The sequence below is a fragment of the Pipistrellus hanaki genome, assembly GCF_964339955.1.
Source record: "Pipistrellus hanaki genome assembly, chromosome: 3".
Lineage (NCBI taxonomy): Eukaryota > Metazoa > Chordata > Mammalia > Chiroptera > Vespertilionidae > Pipistrellus > Pipistrellus hanaki.
In genome coordinates this window covers 97,425,140-97,437,584 of record NC_140505.1, presented here as the reverse complement: position 1 = coordinate 97,437,584, position 12,445 = coordinate 97,425,140, and the positions used below count along the sequence as shown (strand labels likewise).

General features: G+C 37.9%; 1 protein-coding gene and 1 pseudogene across 5 annotated transcripts in view; one reads left to right on the top strand and one right to left on the bottom strand.

Annotated features, from left to right (window-relative positions):
• The window catches only part of ZMYM2 (zinc finger MYM-type containing 2), a 152,375-nt gene that overhangs the window by 107,664 nt on the left and 32,266 nt on the right, over nucleotides 1-12,445 (bottom strand). The gene's annotated exons all lie outside the window — the stretch shown is intronic.
• On the top strand, nucleotides 11,546-11,785 carry LOC311619931 (cyclin-dependent kinases regulatory subunit 2-like; annotated as a pseudogene). Its single transcript has one exon. The product of its transcript is annotated as a cyclin-dependent kinases regulatory subunit 2-like (transcript).

Here is a 12,445-nt window from a genome sequence, read left to right as displayed (position 1 = left end):
AACACATTTATAAAAGAAAGAAACATCAAATCCAAATTGACTAACTAGAACCAAGATGGTGGCATAGGTAAATGCCTTCCACAACCACATCAAAATTGCAATTAAAATACAAAACAATTAAACAAGAAGAAAGCGCACTGTGTGGGAGAACATATTTGCAAATGTTACCACTGATAAAGGTTTAATCTCCAACATCTACAGACAGCTTATACAACTAAATAAAAAGAAGATAAAAAATGGGCAATGGACCTAAATAGAATATTTTCAAAAGAAGACAGAAGGAAGGCCAAAAGGCACATGAAAACATGCTCAAAGTCACTAATTATCCGAGAGATGCAAATCAAAACAACAATGCAGTACCATCTCACACCTGTCAGAACGGCCAACATCAACCAATCAACAAACGACAAGTGTTGGCGAGGTTGTGGAGAAAAAGGAACCCTCGTGCACTGCTGGTGGGAATGCAGACTGGTGCAACCACTGTGGAGAACAGTATGGAGCTTCCTCAAAAAACTGAAAATGGAACTCCCATTTGACCCAGTAATCCCACTCCTAGGAATATATCCCAAGAAACTAGAAACACCAATCAGAAAGGATATATGCACCCCTATGTTCATAGCAGCACAATCTACAATAGCTAGGATTTGGAAACATCCTAGGTGCCCGACAGCAGATGATTGGATCAAAAAACTATGGTACATCTACACAATGGAATATTATGCTGCCATAAAAAAAGAAGGAATTCTCATCATTTGCAGCAACCTGGATAGAATTGGAGAACATCATGCTGAGTGAAATAAGCCAGTGAATGAAAGAGAGACACCACATGACCTCACTCATTTATGGATAATAAAGAACATTATAAACTGATGAACCAAAAGACAGTAAAGGAACAAGCAGACTGTCAAATTACAGCGGGGAGGGGAGGGAGATCTGGGGGAGATAAGAGATAAACCGAAGGACTTGTATACATGCATATAAGTACAACCAATGGACATAAAACTCTGGGGAGGGAGGGTATGTATGGGGGAGGGGGCAATGTTAAAGTATGTACACAGATAATAATTTAATTAAAAAAATGTAATAAATAAATAAATAAATAATAAAATAAAATACGAAACAATCATCATTCAGAACAGATGAAATCGAGGTGAAATGAAATCCTACAACTAAAGAAGTAAAGTAGAAAGTACAGAGACTGTACTACATAAGGCCATTCTACCAAGATTGGGAGATATAGTAGATCAACCTAATACACAGACACAAATACAGAGAGGCAACCAAAATAGAGAGAAAAGAAACATGACATAAATGAGATAAACATAAAAGATCCCAAAAAAAGGAACTAAATGAAATGAAAGCAAGTAATCTACCAGGTAAAGAGTTCAAAACAATGGTTACAAGAATAATTCAAGAACTTAAGAGAAGAATGCTTGAACTGTGATAATATAAACAAAGAAATAATAAGTATAAAAAATAACAAAGATTCCTAGCCAGTTTGGCTCAGTGGATGGAGCATCAGCCAATGGACAAAAGGTTCCTGGGTTTGATTGAGGTCAAGGGGAGCGTACAGTAGGCAACTAACCAATGTATCCCTCTCACATAAATATTTCTCTCACATCAAAGTTTCTCTCTCTGTCTCTCCCCAACCTCTCTAAAAATCAATGGAAAAAATATCCTCAGGTGAGAATTAACAAAAAATAAATAGATAACAAAGAAACCATATAAAAGCACCAACGAGAAATAAAGAATATCTAAAATTAAGACTATACAATAAAGAATCAAAATCACATTAGGCCTGGCCTGTGTGGCACAATGGTTGTAGCAGTAAATATCAACACAAAGCAGATTATTGTTGTAGATCATGGACGGAGAATAAAGGGTAAAATATTTAACTGCAGCAGTGTTTGACTATATTCTGTGCAGTGAGAAAACCTGAAGTCATTTTCAAGGTTCACCATTTCTTACTTCTTTCAGTCAGGTCAAGTTTCTAAGCTTCCTAAATCTCCATTTTTTGACTAATGAAAAGAAAATTCTACTGAGTCTCCTATGTACCTACTCCAGGACTTCTATTAGGATCAAATGAGATGAGGCATGGGAAAACGCCTCACAGACATTTGGTTAAAGTGTAAAATGTTTCCATGACTTGCTTTAAAGCAAGTCGTGTTACTGGGCTGAAGAAACTGCAAGGAGGTTAATCATCACTAGGGAGAGGAAGCTGGGTGTTGCTATGTGACATCATTATCCAGTGTCCACAGCTGGGCTATGGGCAGCATTTTGCGCCATGGGGTTTCAGCAGCATCAGCTGCAATTTGGTGGGGTGTCACTCCAGAGTGGTGGCAGGGCCTGTGTCCCACTTGAGGGAAGCCAAGTGTTGCTTTGTGGACGCCAGGTTCATAGTGCCTTTTCTCTGTACATGGCCAATGTGTGTCAAGGTATCTCCTGCATTGAGCATCTGCCTACTGGTGGTAAGTGCGCATCATAGTGACCAGTCAGACCCTTAGCATATTAGCTTTTTATATCTATAGTTAAGATGTTTCTATCTCACCCTAGCTCAGTGGGTAGAGCAGTGGCCTGTAGACTGAAAGGTCCCAGGTTCGATTCCAGCCAAGAGCACATGCCTGGGTTATGGGCTTGATTCCCAGTAGGGGGGCAGGCAGGAGGTAGCCAATCGATGGTTCTCTCTCATCATTGATGTTTCTCTCTCTCTTTATCCCTTCTTCTCTGAAATCAATAAAAATAAATATTTTTTAAAAAGATGTTTCTATCTCTTCCTCATCTTCCTCTCTGAAATCAATAAAAATATTTTTTAAAATTTTAAAGGTTAGATAGCCATGGCCAGCATAATTCAGTGGTTAGAGGGTCAGCCTGTGCACCAAAGGATCAAGGACACATTCCTGGGTTGCAGCTTCTATCTCTGGTCCTGGTCAGGGAATATGCAAAAAAAGACAACCAATAGATGTGTTTCTCTCACGTCAATGTTTCTCTCTTTCTCTTCATCCGTACTTGACCACCCCTCCTTAACACTTTCGGAAAATCTATGAATAAAATATCCTAAGGTGAGGATTAAAAAAACAAAAGTAGGTTAAATAAAGCAGAGGATTAAATTGTGAAATGGAAGACACATTAGCAGAAAATAGCCAATCAAATCAAAGTGAGGAAAAAACTATCTTAAGAATAGTTTAAGGAACCTCTGTGACAACACCAAGTGTAACACCATCTATATCACAAGGGAGACAGAGTGAGAGGAGAAAGAGCAAGCAACTGAAAAACTATTTGAAAGAACAGTAACACCCTCACAAAAAAAAAAGAAATACTAACTGAAAATTGCCCAAACCTGGTGAAGGAAAAATACATGCAAATCCAGGAAGCTCAGAGTCTCAAACAAGATAAACTGAAGGAGACCCTCACCAAGACACATCATAATTGAAATGGCAAAGGTTAAAGACAGAGAGAATCTTTTTGTTGTTGTTGTTAATCCTCACTTGATTATATTTTTCCATTAATTTTTTTTAGGGCAAGAGGGAAAGGGAAAGACAGACAGAAATATCGATGTGAGAGAAACACATCTATTGGTTGCCTCCTGCATGAGCCCTGAGGCAACCAAGGTACATACCCTTGACTAGAATCAAACCCGGGACCCCAGAAAAATTGGCACAAAATACTCAAAGTGATAAAAAGTAAGGACTTATAACAAAGTCTACTCTTACCCAGCAAGGCTATCATTGAAAATTGAAATACAAATAAAGAGCTTCCCAGACAAGAAAAAGCCAAAGGAATTCAATACCACCAAAACAATATTATGAGAAAAGATAAACAGACTTAAGAGAAAAAAAACAAAAAGAGAAACTTAATAATTATAAAGCATAATGACAATAAATCCCTACAATCAATAATCACTTTAAATGTCAATGACTTAAAAGCTCCAATCAAAAGACAAAGGGTTGCTGAAGAAATAGGAAAGCAAGACCCATTTATATACTGTCTACAAGGGAGAAACCCCGGACCAAAAGTAACTCAGGCACTGAAAGTAAAGGGTTCTTGGAAAACAGATTTCATGCAAATGAAAAAATATGTCTGGGGTGGTAGTAATCCCTGTATCAGACAAAATAGACTTTAAAACAAAGGCTATAATTAAAAACAAAAAAATAAAATAAAATAAAATAAAATTTAAAAAAACACTACATTATAATAAAGAGATCAATACATCAAGATAATATAATCCAGCCAGCCAGCATGCCTCAGTAGTTGAGTATCTGTAAACCAGTCAGGTCACATTCCAGGGTTGTAAACTCCACCCAAAGTGGCCCATGCAGGAGGCAGAGGACCCAATGACTCTCTCATAATGATGTTTCTATCTCTCCTGCTCCCTTCCTCTCTGAAATCAATAAAAATATATTTTTAAATACATTTTTTAAAATTGAATTAACCCTCGTAAACATTTATGCACCCAACACAAGAGCACTTTAGTATATGAAGCAAATAATAATGGATATAGAAGATGTAGACAGAAATACACTCATAATAGGGGACTTTTTAGCACCCAACTGAAATCACAGGATAATCTTCCAAACTGAAAATCAAAAGGGAATAGCAGCCTTAAATGACACATAACAACAGATCAATTTGCACTTTACCTTAGTGAAGAAGCAATGAAAACAGGTGAATTTAACTGACAGTTTTAGAGCATGTCACGACAGAGCAGCTAAATGAACATTTTCTAGGATAAACCAACCACATATAAGGTCACAAAATATATCAAGAGATTTAAGAAGATTGAAACCATTTTCAAGCATCTTCGCTGACTACAATGATATGAAACTATGAATCAATTACATGAAAAAAAAAAAAAACAGACCAAATCAGTATGGCTTCATTGTCCCATGAAGTAAGAGGTTACTGATTCAATTACTGGTCAAAGCACATGCCCAGCTACCAGGCTCAATCCCCCGTGGGGAGCATGGAGGAAACAGAAACTGATGTTTCTCTCCCTCTCCCTTCCTTGCTCTCTCTCTTAAAAAAATAAAATAAAATAAATTTAAAAAATTAAAAATTAATTCTAAATTAATAAAACAACTGAAAAACATACAAACACATGGAACCTAAATGATATGTTACTAAACAATAAATGCATTAAAAATGAGATCAAAGAAGAAATCAAAAATACACCTTAAAACAAGTTAAAATGAAAACACAACCCCAAATCTATGGGACAAAGTAAAAGCAGTACCAAGAATGAAATTCAGACAATACAGTCCTACCACAAGGAAAATCTAACCTTATACCAAAAAGAACAAGTGGAAGAAAGAAAATAATAAAGGTGATAGAAAAAAATAAACAAAACAGAGCTTTAAAAAAATTATAAAAGTTCAATAAAACCAAGAATTGGTTCTGTAAAAAGAGAATTGATAAAACTTGAACAATAACTCCTGAAGAACAAAAGAGAGAAGACACACATATGTAAAACCAAAAATGAAAGACGGTAAGTGACAACCAACATGGCGAAAATACAAAGGATTTTAAGAAAACATTATGAACTTTCACTACCTCTGGCGTGGGGACTACCTGGGACGGCAGTGGAGGCGCTACCAGTCCTGATGTGCCCTGATGAGAGCGAGACCTCAGTGGGATGGTGGGGCAGGTGAGGGGGCTATTTGCATATTAGGCTTTTATTATATAGGATGTTTTTAAATCTCTATTCAACTCCCTTCTTCTCTGACATCAATAATTGAGACAGGTGTGGAGTCTCAAAGAATGCAGGGTTCACTGGCAGGTAGCAATGTCTCACCACACCTTTGTAATTTCCTAGAAACATACAATCTTCAACATGAAGAAAATCTGAACAGACCAATACCAACAAACAAAATGAACGCAGTAATACAAAAACTCACAACAAACACCAGTCCTGGACTAGATGGTTTCACAGATTAATTCACCAAATATTCAAAAAAGAATGAACACCTATTCTCCTCAATATACCCCAATAAAAATAAAAAAATACAGAAAGTCGCGGAAACTGGTTTGGCTCAGTGGATAGAGTGTCGGCTTGGGGACTGAAAGGTCCCGGGTTCGATTCCGGTCAAGGGTATGTACCCTGGTTGTAGGCATATCCCCAGTAGGGGGTGTGCAAGAGGCAGCTGATCCATGACTCTCTCTCAGCGATGTTTCTAACTCTCTCTCTCCCTTCCTCTCTATACAAAATCAATAAAATATATTAAAAAAATAAAATAAGGAAAGTCAACAATAAACTATTAAGCTCTACAAATAGAAAGGGAACACCAAGTAAGGGCACAAATAAGTAGGAGGAAAATCATAGAAATTAGAGCAGAAATAAATGATATAGAGACTAAAAAAAAAAATGCCAAAAAAAAAAAATCAATGAAACCAAGGGCTGATTCTTTGAAATGATAAACCCATTAACCAGACTCATCAAGAAACAAAGAGAACCAAATAAATAAAACAAGGAAATAAATCAAAGAAGTAACCACTGACATCACAGATATACAAAGGATTGTAAGAAAATACTGTGAACAGTTCAAATCTACGCTTATAAGGTTTTTCAAGAATTTCCTAGAAAAGATCGATAAGACCTATGAAGATATGAAAAGAGATCAACTAGAATTAATAAGGAATCAACAAGAAATGATAAGGGATCAACAAGAAATGATAAGGGATCAACAAGAAATAAAGAATACATTGTCTGAAATAAAAAATATTATACAGAATCCTAAAAACAGAATGGAAGATCGCAAGAATCAAGCCAAAGATTTGGAACATAAAGAGCCAGAAGATACTCCTCCACAGAAGCTAGAAGGCAAGAAAATCCAGAAAATTGAAGATAATGTAAGAAACCTCTGGGACAACTTCAAGCGTACCAACATCAGAATTATGGGGGTCCCAGAAGATGAGAGAGAGCAAGGTATCGAAAACATACTGAAAGAAATAGTGACAGAAAACTTCCCCCACCTGGTGAAAGAATTAGACTTACAAGTCCAGGAAGCGCACAGAACTCCAAACAAAAGTAATCCAAAGAGGACCACACCAAGACACATCATAATTAAAATTCCAAGAGCAAAAGACAAAGAGAGAATATTAAAAGCAGCAAAGCACAGCAGGTAGTTACCTATAAAGGAGCACCTATACGATTGTCAGCTGATTTCTCAACAGAAACTATGCAGGCCAGACGGGAATGGCAAGAAATATTCAAGGTGATGAATAGTAAGAACCTACAGCCAAAGATAATCTACCCAGCAAAGCTATCACTCAGAATCGAAGGTCAGATAAAGAGCTTCACTAATAAAAAAAAGCTAAAGGAGTTCATCACCACCAAACCAGAATTATATGAATTACTGAAGGGGGTTCTTTCAGAAGAGAAAGTAAATAAAGAAAAAATTATGAACAACAAATACGTAACTATCAACAAGTGAATCTAAAAACCAAGGAAATTAAAAAAAAAAAAAAATCTGATGAACAATATTAACTGGTGAATATAATAGAATCAGAGGTATGGAAGGGGAGTGAACTGATGATTCTCGGGGAAAAGGGGAGAGGGGGATGTGGGAAGACACTGAACATAAACTGTGCACCTATGGATGAGGACAATGGGGGGTGGGGAAAGGGCAGAGGGTGGGGTGGGAACCTGGTGGAGGAGAGCAATGGAGGTGGGGGGGAACATTTGTAATAATATGAATAAAAATTTATTTAAAAAAAAAAGCTGTGGTATATTTATACCATGGAATACTATGCAGCAATAAAAATAATCTCTTACCCTTTGAGACAGCATAGTGGGACCTCGAGAGTATCATGCTAAGTGAAATAAGTCAGTTAGAGAAAGACAAGTATCACATGATCTCACTTTTTTGTGGAACATAAGTAACAAAATAAACTGATGGAGTGGATCCAGAGACATGGAAGCATGGAAAAGAGTACAAAATCTTGGAAGGAAGGCGGGGGAAGGGGGCAGGGGGTAGAAGGATGGGAAGTAATCAACCAAAGACCATATCTGCATACTACTGGCCTGGTGCATGGATTTGTGCACCGGTGGGGTTCCTCGGCCTGGCCTGTGCCCTCTCACAATCCGGGACCCCTCAGGAAATATAGAGGGCCAGTTTCAGCCTGATCCCCACAGGCCAGGGCAAGGGACCAGGGCCTCTAGTATGCATATAAAATCTTCGGTAATCCCTTCCCAACAACACCCCCTTCTTCCCTCTGAGATTCATCAATCTGTTTCATGTTCTATGACTGTCCAACAACACCCCCTTCTTCCCTCTGAGATTCATCAAACTGTTTCATGTTCTATGACTGTGGTTCCCACTCCTGCATTGAACGTCTGCCCCTGGTGGTCAGTACACATCATAGCTACTGGCCAGTCGTCCGGTCAGCTGGTCGGTCAGTCGCTTCAGATTCTATGTATATAGAAGATAAGCATGGCCTATGGACACAGACAACAGGGCAGTGAGAGCCTGGCACAGGGGTAGAGATGGGCTGGAGGGGATCAATGGGAGGAGGGGGGAAACAGGTCATGTGATACTTTCAATAATAAACAATTATTTAAATAAATAAATAAGTCCTTAATCTAAGAAAAAAAATCTCAATTATCAGGATGAAAATAGGACATCACTATCAATTTTACAGCAATAAACAAAATCATAAGGAAATTCAGTAAGCAACTGTATACCAACGAATTGGATAACCATGATGATAATATTCAAACTCCTAGTCATACACAAACTATAAGAACTTAGTCAATAAAAAGTACAAAATCTGTTTAGAACAGTAAAAGATTAAACAAGTCATCAAAAATCTCCCAGCAGTCTCCCTGACTGGTTTGGCTCAGTGGATAAGAGAGTCAGCCTACAGACTGAAGGGTCCCAGGTTCGATTCCGGTCAAGGGCATGTACCAGTAGGGGGTGTGCAAGAGGCAGCTGATTGATGTTTCTCTCATTGATGTTTCTAAGTCTCTATCTCTCTCCCTTCCTCTCTGTAAGAAACTCAATAAAATATACTTTAAAAAAAAAAAAAAAAAAGGCCTCTATCAACTCAAGGAGACTTAGCAGCTAGCCAATACATAGAAACAAACACAAGAAATCAGCCAAAATGCAGAGACAAAGAAACAAGTCACAAATTAAAGAAATGGATGACAGCAAAATATGGAATATTGAGTTCAAAGCCTTGGTTATAAGGTTACTCAAAAATCTCCTAGCAACCTTGAGAAATTTAGTGAGACCTTCAAGGATATGGAAAAGGACCAATCAGAAATTAAGCATACGCTGACTGAAATAAAGAATACTATACAAAGATTCAACAGCAGACTAGAGGATCCCAAGAATCAAGTCAAAGATTTGAAATAAGAAAAAGCAAAAACACCCAACCAAAAAAAGCAAAAAGAAAAAAGAATCCAAAAATATGAAGATAGTGTAAAGAACCTCTGGGACAACTTCAAACGTACCGATGCGAATTATGTGGGTGCCAGAAGAAGAGAGAGAGAGCAAGATATTGAAAACCTATTTGAAGAAATAATGAAAGAAAACTTTCCTTACCTGGTGAAAAAAATACAAGTCCAGGAAGTGCTGAGAACCCCAAAAAGAGGAGTCCAAAGAGGATCACACCATAATTAAAATGCCAAGGGCAAAAAAACAGAGAGGATCTTAAAAGCAGCAAGAGAGAAACTTAGTTACCTAAAAGGGAGTACACATATGATGGTCAGCTGATTTATCAACAGAAACTATGCAGGTCGGAAGGGAGTAGCAGGAAATATAAAAAGTGATGAATAGCAAGAACTACAACCAAGATTACCTTATCCAGCAAAGCTATCATGTATAATTCAAGGTCAGATAAAGAGCTTCACAGACAAGAAAAAGCTAAAGGAGTTCATCACCACCAAATCAATATTATATGAAACTAGAGGCCCAGTCCACGAAATTTGTGTAGGGGGGGTGTCCCTCAGCCCAGCCTGCACCCTCTCCAATCTGGGAACCCTCGAGGAATGTCCAACTGCCTTCTCACAATCCAAAACTGCTTGCTCCCAACCGCTTGCTTGCTTGCCTGCCTGCCTGCCTGATTGCTCCTAACAGCTTCTGCCTGCCAATCTGATCACCTCCTAACCACTCCCCTGCCAGCCTGATCGACACCTAACTGCTCCCCTGATGGCCCAATTGCTTCTAAGTGCCCTCCCCTACTAGCCTGGTCACCCTTAACCTCCCTCCCCTATAGGCCTGGTCCCCCAACTGCCCTTCCCTGCAGGCCTGGTCCCCCTATCTGCTTTCCCCTGCAAGCCTGATCGCCCACAACTGCCCTCCTCTGCCAGCCATCTTGTGACAGCCATCTTTGACCACATGGGGGCAGCCATCTTGTGTGTTGGAGTGATGGTCAATTTGCATATTACCTTTTTATTATATAGGAGAATGCTAAAGGGTATTCTCAAAGAAAAGGAAGAAAAAAAAAAGGCAAAGATAAAAAATTATGAACAACAAAGTGATAACAAATACATTTATCAACAGAAACTATGAAAGAAAACTTTCAACAAGTGAACCTAAAAATCAAATGAATAAAAAACCTGATGAACAGAACAGACTATGCCAAAACCAGTTTGGCTCAGGGGATAGAGCGTTGGTCTGTGGACTGAAAGGTCCTGAGTTCAATTCCGGTCAAGGGCATGTACATTTGTTGCGGGAACATCCCCGGTGGGGGGTGTGCAGGAGGCAGCTGGTCGATGGTTCTCTCTCATCAATGTTTCTAGCTCTCTATCAAAAAATCAATAAAATATATATATTTTTTAAAAAACAGACTGTTGAATGTAACAGAATCAGGGGCATGGAAAGGGAGCAGATTGACAATTCTTGAGTGGAAGGGGTTGTGGGAGTGCAGGAAGAGTTTGAACAAAGAGCTTATTTACACCTATGGAGAAGGTCAGTGGGGGTCGGGGGGTGTAGGGGAGGAGAAGGCCTGAAGTGGGGTGGGAACCAGGTGGAGGGGAGATATGAGGGGGAAACAGAGGAACATCTGTAATTATCTGAACAATAAAGATTTAAAGTAAAAAAAAAAAAAAAAAAAAAAAAAAAAAAAAAAAAACTTTCTACCAAGCTACAGTAACTCAAAACACCATGATACTGACATAAAGACAGATACTAGTATACAGAAAATGGCATGAAATACAAAGCCCAGAAACACTTCCTAAGATATTTGGTCAAACGATTTCATAAGGGTGCTAAGACCATTAAATGAGTAAAGGTCAATCGCTGCAACAAAAGAATTCATTAGGTCCCTTACCTTACACCACATAAAAATATTAAGTCAAAACAGATTGAAGACTTTAATTTAAGAACTTAAACTAGAAATATATTTTAGTAGAAAACATAGAGGAAGTGTCAAGACATTGGATTTGGCAATGATTTCTTGGATATGGTATCAAAAGCATAGGCAACAAAAGAAAAAATAAACTAGAAACCAAATTTCAAAATTTTGTGCTGAGGTAGTCCATTTGTTGCATAGGCCTGACTCTTCCCATCCTGTTGCTTCCCCTCTACACTGCTCACTTGCTGCCAGGATGGCCCACAAGCAGATCTACTACTTGGACAAACACTTCAACTAGCACTACAAGTGATGGCATGGCATGTTACCCAGAAAACTTTTCAAGCAAGTACCAAAAACCATTCTGATGTCAGAAGAGGAGTGGAGGAGACTTGGTGTCCACCAGAGACCAGGCTGGGTTCATGACATAATTCATGAGCCAGAACCACATATTTTTCTCTTTAGATGACCTCTTCTAAAAGATCAACAAAAATGAAGTATAACTGGGAATCGTCAATTAGATTGACATGTGTATATAAAGTAGTATTCATTAAATAATTGAAAATGTACAAATCATTTATCCATACCTGTGCACGAGCTAAATTCTTCACAGCAACAGAGCTCAGTTAAATGCAACTACAATATGTTACTGTAAGGTGGTTAAGATAAAATTTCTTCTATTTACTTTTTCTTTTAATATAAATGCCTGGTTAACTTTAACAGTTACTTATGTTTAAAAAGTGTGTATGTTGCATTTAAAAAAAAAACAAAAAAACTTGAGCTGAAAGAAAAATATTGCCAAATAAGAATACTCTACCCAACCAAGTTTTCCTTCAAAATTAAAGAAAATAGTTTTCCAGAAAAACAAATGTTAAAAGGAGTTCATCATTAACGCAGCCTTATAAGAAATGTTAAAGGAAATTGGTTCAACCTGAAAGAAAGGACACTACCGTGTTTCCCTGTAAATAAGACATCCTCTGAAAATAAGACCTAGCGCATGGAAAGATAAGACATCCCCTGAAAATAAGACCTAGAGCAACTTTGGGAGAAAAAATTAATATAAGATACTCTTATTTTCGGGGAAACAGGGTAGTTAGTAATAGAAAAACATACAAAAGTAGAAAGCTGGGGGGAAAAATTTAAGTTTTGTGCAAAT